The sequence below is a fragment of the Galeopterus variegatus genome, unplaced genomic scaffold, assembly GCF_000696425.1.
Source record: "Galeopterus variegatus unplaced genomic scaffold, G_variegatus-3.0.2 Scaffold1525, whole genome shotgun sequence".
NCBI classification, from domain to species: Eukaryota; Metazoa; Chordata; class Mammalia; order Dermoptera; family Cynocephalidae; genus Galeopterus; species Galeopterus variegatus.
Window position 1 is genome coordinate 38,054 of NW_007727636.1, and position 6,559 is coordinate 44,612.

Genomic DNA, 6,559 nt, shown 5'->3' on the forward strand with positions numbered 1-6,559 from the left:
CCGACTAATTTATCTCTTCCTTTTCTCCTGTGGATTCTCACTGAGGGTGGCCTCAGTTGCACGAAAATGGACAGCAGCACAGAGGCCAATACTCTAGGACAAACCTGTTTTTCGTTCCCAGAGGAACTGGAAAAAGTGGCCAGAGTGTGTAAGGGAAACCAAACAGAAAGAGAAACGGAGAAGGCCATCTTCAATTCTGTGTATAAATTGACACAAGTCCTGGGCTCACACTCAAACTGTTTACACATGGAACAGACCCAAAGAAGCACAGCAAAGGCAGTGAGAACTGAACTATAAACACTATCCAACTCCCAGACTAACACTTGAGGGGTGCATGTGTAGGGCAGAATCAAACAGAAGACTCTACATGTGTGATAAAATGCTACACACACACATTGTACCAATATCAATTATCTGGTTTTGAAATCATGCCATTATTTCAAAGCAAGAGTTTTGAAAATGGAACAGACATTGAAAGCATTGTGCACAGAAAGCAATTCATAATTTGCATTCTTAACTTAATTAGGTTTATTTATCACCAAAACAAAAAATATATATAGTCTCCTGAGACTCTAGAGTCACACATAATATTCAAAACGTCCACGTTCAGATATAATCTAAAATTACTTGACATACAAATAACTGTGAAAATATGACCAATTCTCAAAAGAAAAAACAATCAACAAATGTGAACTCTGAGATAATCCAGATGTTGAAATTATCAAAGATATTAAAGCAGCTTTTATAACCATGTTCCATAAGATAAAGTTGCCTGCTTTTGGGGTCTCAGAGGCTGTGTTTGAAATAGTGGGTCAACTAACATGTCCTGTAGTTCCAGAGCTGGTTTTGATTGCCACGCTACCATTTTTTCACCTGAGGGTAGGCTCTACCAAGTAGAATATGCTTTTAAGGCCATTAACCAGAGTGGCTTACATCAGTAGGTGACAGAGGGAAAGACTATGTAGTAATTCTCACACAGAAGCAAGCGCCTGACAAATTATTGGGTTCCAGCACAGTGACTCACTTATTCAAGACAACTGAAAACATTAGCTGTGTGTAACATGAATGACAGCAGACAGCAGATCCCAGGTACAGTGGGCATGCTATGAGGCAGCTAATTGGAAGTACAAGTATGGCCATGAGACTCCTGTGGACATACTGTGTAAACAATTGCTGTTATTTCCCAGGTCTACACACAGAATGCTGAAATGGGCCCTTTTGGTTGTTGTATGGTTTTAATTGGTATAGATGAAGAACAAGGCCCTCCGGTTACTACTGTAGGTTTAAAACCACCACACACAACAGGAGTTAAGCAAACTGAGTCAATTAGTTTCCCTGAAAAAAAAAAAAAGTGAAGAAGAAATTTGATTGGACATTTGAACAGGCAGTGGAAAGTACAATTACATGCCTGTCTACTGATCTATCAATTGGATTTCAAACTTTCACAAATAGAAGTTGGACTAGTTACAGTTGAGAATCCTAAATTCAGGATTCTTACAGAAGCAGAGATTGACACTCACCTTGTTGCTCTAGTGGAGAGAGACTAAACATTGTCATCAGTTACAAAATCCATAACGCCACTTGTCTGTGTGTTTGGTAACAACAAACCAACATGATGGAGACCCCTGGATTGAAAAAGGAACCTGTCCCCCTCCTCCTACTACTCACCAAAGTGGTAGCTCTCTGTATAAGTAAAGACAGTGCTTTGGGGGGGGGGGGAGGTTGCACACTTTTGAAATCAATGAAACAAAAGAAGTTCTCAGCAAGCAAATAGAAAGTACATTTTTTAAATGGAAATTTTAGAACTAAAAATTATAATGAATGAAATCAGAATTTTCCTGAATGATTTCAATAAAAGTATGGAGATGACTAATAATAGAATCCATGAACTTGAAGACAGATCCATAGAAATAATCTAATCTGAAGAACATAGAGGAAAATATTGAAAAAAATATAGAGTTAGGTTCTTGTAGAATAATATCAAAAAGTCTAATATTTATGTCATTGGCATCCCAGGAGAATAGGAAAAAGTGAATGATGCAGAAAAATATTTGGAAAAATAATGGCTGAAAACTTAAAGACATACATTTACAGATTCCAGAATATCAGCAAATTCCAAACAGGATAAACTCAAAGAAAACTATACACAGATACATAATCAAACAGCTAAAAACCAAAGATAAAATTGTTAGTAGCCATAGGAAAATGACTCATGATATAGCAATTCAAATGACAGTAATTTCTCATCAGAAGCTGGATGGAGACCAGAAGGAAGTAGCACACATTTTTTTTAAATGATGAAAGAAAAGTATTATCAACCCAGAATTCTATATCCAGGAAAAATATACTTCAGGAATGAAGGCAAAATAAAAATATTCTCAGATGAAAGAGAACTTAGAAAATTTGTCACCATCAGACCTGCTGTTAGGGAAAAAAAAAAAAAAAAAGGCTAAAGGAAATTTTATAGAAAAATAAGCTCAAATACCAGACACCAAACTCATACTATGAAGTCAGAATTACCCTGATACCAGGCAAGGACAACAAACTCATATGAAAATGTCCTCAATAAAACACTAGCAGAAAGAATCCAATAGCATATCAAAAAGACTATACACCACGATCAAGTGTGATTTATCCTAAGGAAGCAAGGATGGTTCAACATTTGCAAATCAGTAAATGTAACACTTCACATCAACAGAATGAAACATATAATAATCTCAATAGATGCAGAAAAAGCATTTGATAAAACATCCCTTCATGATAAAGACTCCCAACAAATTAGATACCAGAGAGAAACCTGGAGCTTCAGAAATGAAGATAGAGCTACAGAAATAGTAAATGTCTGGGTAAATAGATTAGAGTCTTTGTTTTTCTTCTAAGTTCTTTTAAATATGCATGAGTGTTGAAATAAAAATTATAGTATTGTCGGTTGAGTGTTTCAGGTGCACAGATGTAATACACTTGATGACTATAACGTAAAGGAGGAAACTAAGGGCTGCATAGTGTTGTTAGACTTCTACTTTGGGCTACAAGGTGGAGTGGGGAGGAAAAGGGGAGGGGGAGGGGTGGGGATAATTGGGTGGGGGACATGGGGTACAAATGCAATTTGTGGTAATGGGTATACAGCTAGTATGAATCTGACCCCCACATCATGGGCACGAGGAGTGACAATCAGCATTGTATCTCATGAATATTCATAACCGATAAAAATAAAAAAGTGGTACTCTATTTCTAAGGAGAAAAAAACTTCTTTTATAATTTTAAATTACATGTCCTTATGCTATTTTCAGACAGGTTTTTTGCTTGTTTGTTTTTTATTTTTGGGGAAGAGGTTTTTCTGTGTTATGTGTGTAATTTTTTATCACAATTTTTTTTTCTTTCTCTTGAGATACAATCTTTTTATTGTAAACTCAGTTTAAATGGATTTGTTTGGTTGTTTGTTGTTTGTTTTGATGGAAGTTTTCTACATTTGTCAGAGAGAAAATTTTCTATGTAGTAGATTTAAATTTTCTTTCTGTTCTCACATGGGAATTAAACTGCTCAGGACCACTTTATGTTAATTTCTCATCTTTTGGATTCCTGCGCATATGGATGGGATAAATTTTGATTCCCTACCACACAACTTTGAGATTTTGACTCTTCACAAGGAATCTTTTTTCTTTTTTTCTCAAATCTCTATGTCCATGATGCATTTCCTTCCTGCTTCACCAGGCCCACCAGGCAGGAATATTTTTAGTTCCTATTAAGAGGACAGTGCTGTATTTTGGAGACCCAACATTTATGGAGGATTTCAGTTGTCACTCTGTGACTTATCCAGGCTTCGAGCAGAGTCTATTGTTCCCATGTGTGTTCAAAATTCCTGCCCCCAGTCTTCAGCTCCCTGCCACCAGAGTGTCAGCTTCCAGCTTAACCATCTTTACTTGAGTTCCCAATTTGTTTTTGATACCTAAAAGTTTTAATTACAATTTATCTTAAGCAGTATTTCAATTAGTTAGTTAGTGAATTAAAAAAGCATGCTGCATCACCTTACTTTTCCATGCTGCAAAAAGTTATCTCATTTGCTCTGTAAATATTAATGTAAACACATACGTATAGTGTTTTAATTATTTACTAAATCCTTAAGGTATACTTTTTATTTAATGTGTAAACTATTAATTTAATATAGTGTATACCTTTATTCAAAGTGTGTTGAAAGAATAGTGTTTTGAACAATCAATGATAATAACAAATATATTAACCCTCACTTTAAACAGACCAAGCAAGTAAATAAAAATATCCATAGCAAATAAAACATTTAAAAAAACCTGTAAAATAGTAAATATAAGTGGATTTATAGATTAGGGAATAGGTATTATAATTCATAAAACAACTTCTGAAAAAATTACAAAGTCAAATTAGTCAAAAAGTCACTAATTTAATTAATAATTTATATAACAACATAATAATGAGATAAAATAAAAGGGAGGGCTAAAATTATTTAAATTACTCAAAAGAAGGCAGGGAAGGGGGAAGACACAAAAATCAGAGGAATTAAACACAAACAATAAAATGGTAAACCTAATCTAGCCATATCAATAATTATATTAAGTGTAAATGATCTAAATACACCAATTAAGTGACAAAAATTGTCAGATTGAATTTAAAAAACAAAACAATTCTCACCTACATGTTCTCTACCAGATACCCACTTTAAATATAATGATACAGACAGGTTAAATGTAAAGAGATGGAAAAGATATCCCATGCAAAGACTAATTAAAAGAAGATAGAGTGACTATATTAATATCAGGCAAAGTAGACTTCAGATCAAGGGTAATTACCAAGGATAAAGAAGAACATAACAGGCAGCTGCAAGAGGCTCGGAGAAGTGGCAGATAAAAGGGCAGGTGATGGAGGGCCATGGCCGGGTGGAGCGGGCCGTGGCATCACTGCTGCTGGGCTGGGCAAGGCCAGCCCTGTAGGCTGCACTGATGTCTGGCTACCCGCCCTACCCAGGCGTCACCCCACTACCCTGAGACTAAAGCTTCTTCCTCCTGATGCTCTAGTGTTCTATGAGCCGGGATCTTGTTTCTGCCAGCTGGACTGTGAGTGCCCTCATGGCAGGCACCTGGACTCCCACTTCTTCTGCATTGTGGGCGTTCATGTGCTATGTTCCTAGTCTGGTGATAGCTTCCATGGAAGATACACATTTGGGCTGTGGAACGGGGAAATGTACTAAGCAAGGTCCATCAGGAGCCCATGAGACACACTTGGGAAATGACAAACTTGAAGATCTTGAAGAGGCAAATCCATTCTCCTTTAAAGAGTTTCTGAAAACCAAGAATCTCCGACTGTCAAAAGAAGACACAACCGACAGTAGGGTTTATTATAAGGACGCCTCAAGGCACTCACTGGGACTTGACCACAACTCCCAAACAGGGAGCCGCAGTTTTTCCAAGAAGAACTGCTTACAAGGGCTGGCTACCTCCCGGACAAGCGTGAAACAGGGCCTATCTGTCATCCGCCATGGAGCAGACACTCCTCGAGGGTCACCTCCAGCACCTCACGCTGCAGTGCTTACATTTCCTTTTTCTCCACCCCACTGGAGCTGGCAGGGCCCAAGTCTTCCTCCCCGTCCCCGTCCTCGTAGACAGTGAGTGACACTGACTCACGTTTCTATCAGGCATTGCCAGCAGGGAATCCTGGCACAGACTTTGTGGCACATAGAGAGTCCCTGGGAGACCAGCACCTGTGGATACTGCACATAAGGTGCGAAGCACTGAAAGATGAAAATTCTGAGCTAAGCAGAAAGCTGATTGAGGTTCAGAGGTTCTCTGAACCTCAGACTGACATGGTGAGGATGCTTGAGCGGAGATTAGAAGCAAAAGTGATCAAGGAGGAAAGCAACTGCCATGACTTGGAATTGCTGGTCCAGCAGGTGGAGCAGAACTTCCAGCCAAACAGGCTGTAAGTGCAGAAAATCACGTCATTAAACTGAAACAGGAAATAAGTTTGCTCCAGGCGCAGGTCTCCCACCGCGAGCGTGAGAACAGAGCCTGCGGCCAGCCGGGGCCTGAGCCTGACGGTGGGAAGCACAACCTCCACGTGGCCGAGCGCAACCTTCAGGGGCAATGCGCGCGCTGCCTTAAAGCAGCCGGTTTCCGGAGCCGAAACGTTGAATCTTGTTGCCCAAATCCTTAAATCTATAGACAGAATTTCCGAAATTAAGGACGAGGAGGAGGACTCTAGAGAACCACTGGGGCACTTCCCGCCGATCGCTCCGTGTACACCTGAGATCACTGCTGCTTTATCTGACCACGCGATTGTCTTTAAATATGCAGTCTTCACCCAGAGTCAAGTGTTCAACGTGAGATACTAATTTCATGACCTAAAACAGTATTATTGGCCACCACAATAGAGCAGCTCCTATTCGTGAGTTGCACCTATAGTTTATATGCGTTCTTGGTGAAATTCCCGCTATTTTATAGATTCTTATGATCTACTGGAAGAAATTTTTATAAAAGCCAATGATTTTTAAAAATTACTAAACATGAAAGTAGCAGTTCAGTAATAAGTGTTT

The 6,559-nt window shown here is 38.7% G+C and overlaps 2 pseudogenes; both read left to right on the forward strand.

Moving 5' to 3' along the window:
- Positions 1–821: 821 nt before the first annotated feature.
- On the forward strand, positions 822–1,547 carry LOC103594298 (annotated as a pseudogene).
- Positions 1,548–5,038: 3,491 nt separating this feature from the next.
- LOC103594299 overlaps positions 5,039–6,559 on the forward strand; it is a 1,811-nt pseudogene continuing 290 nt past the window's right edge.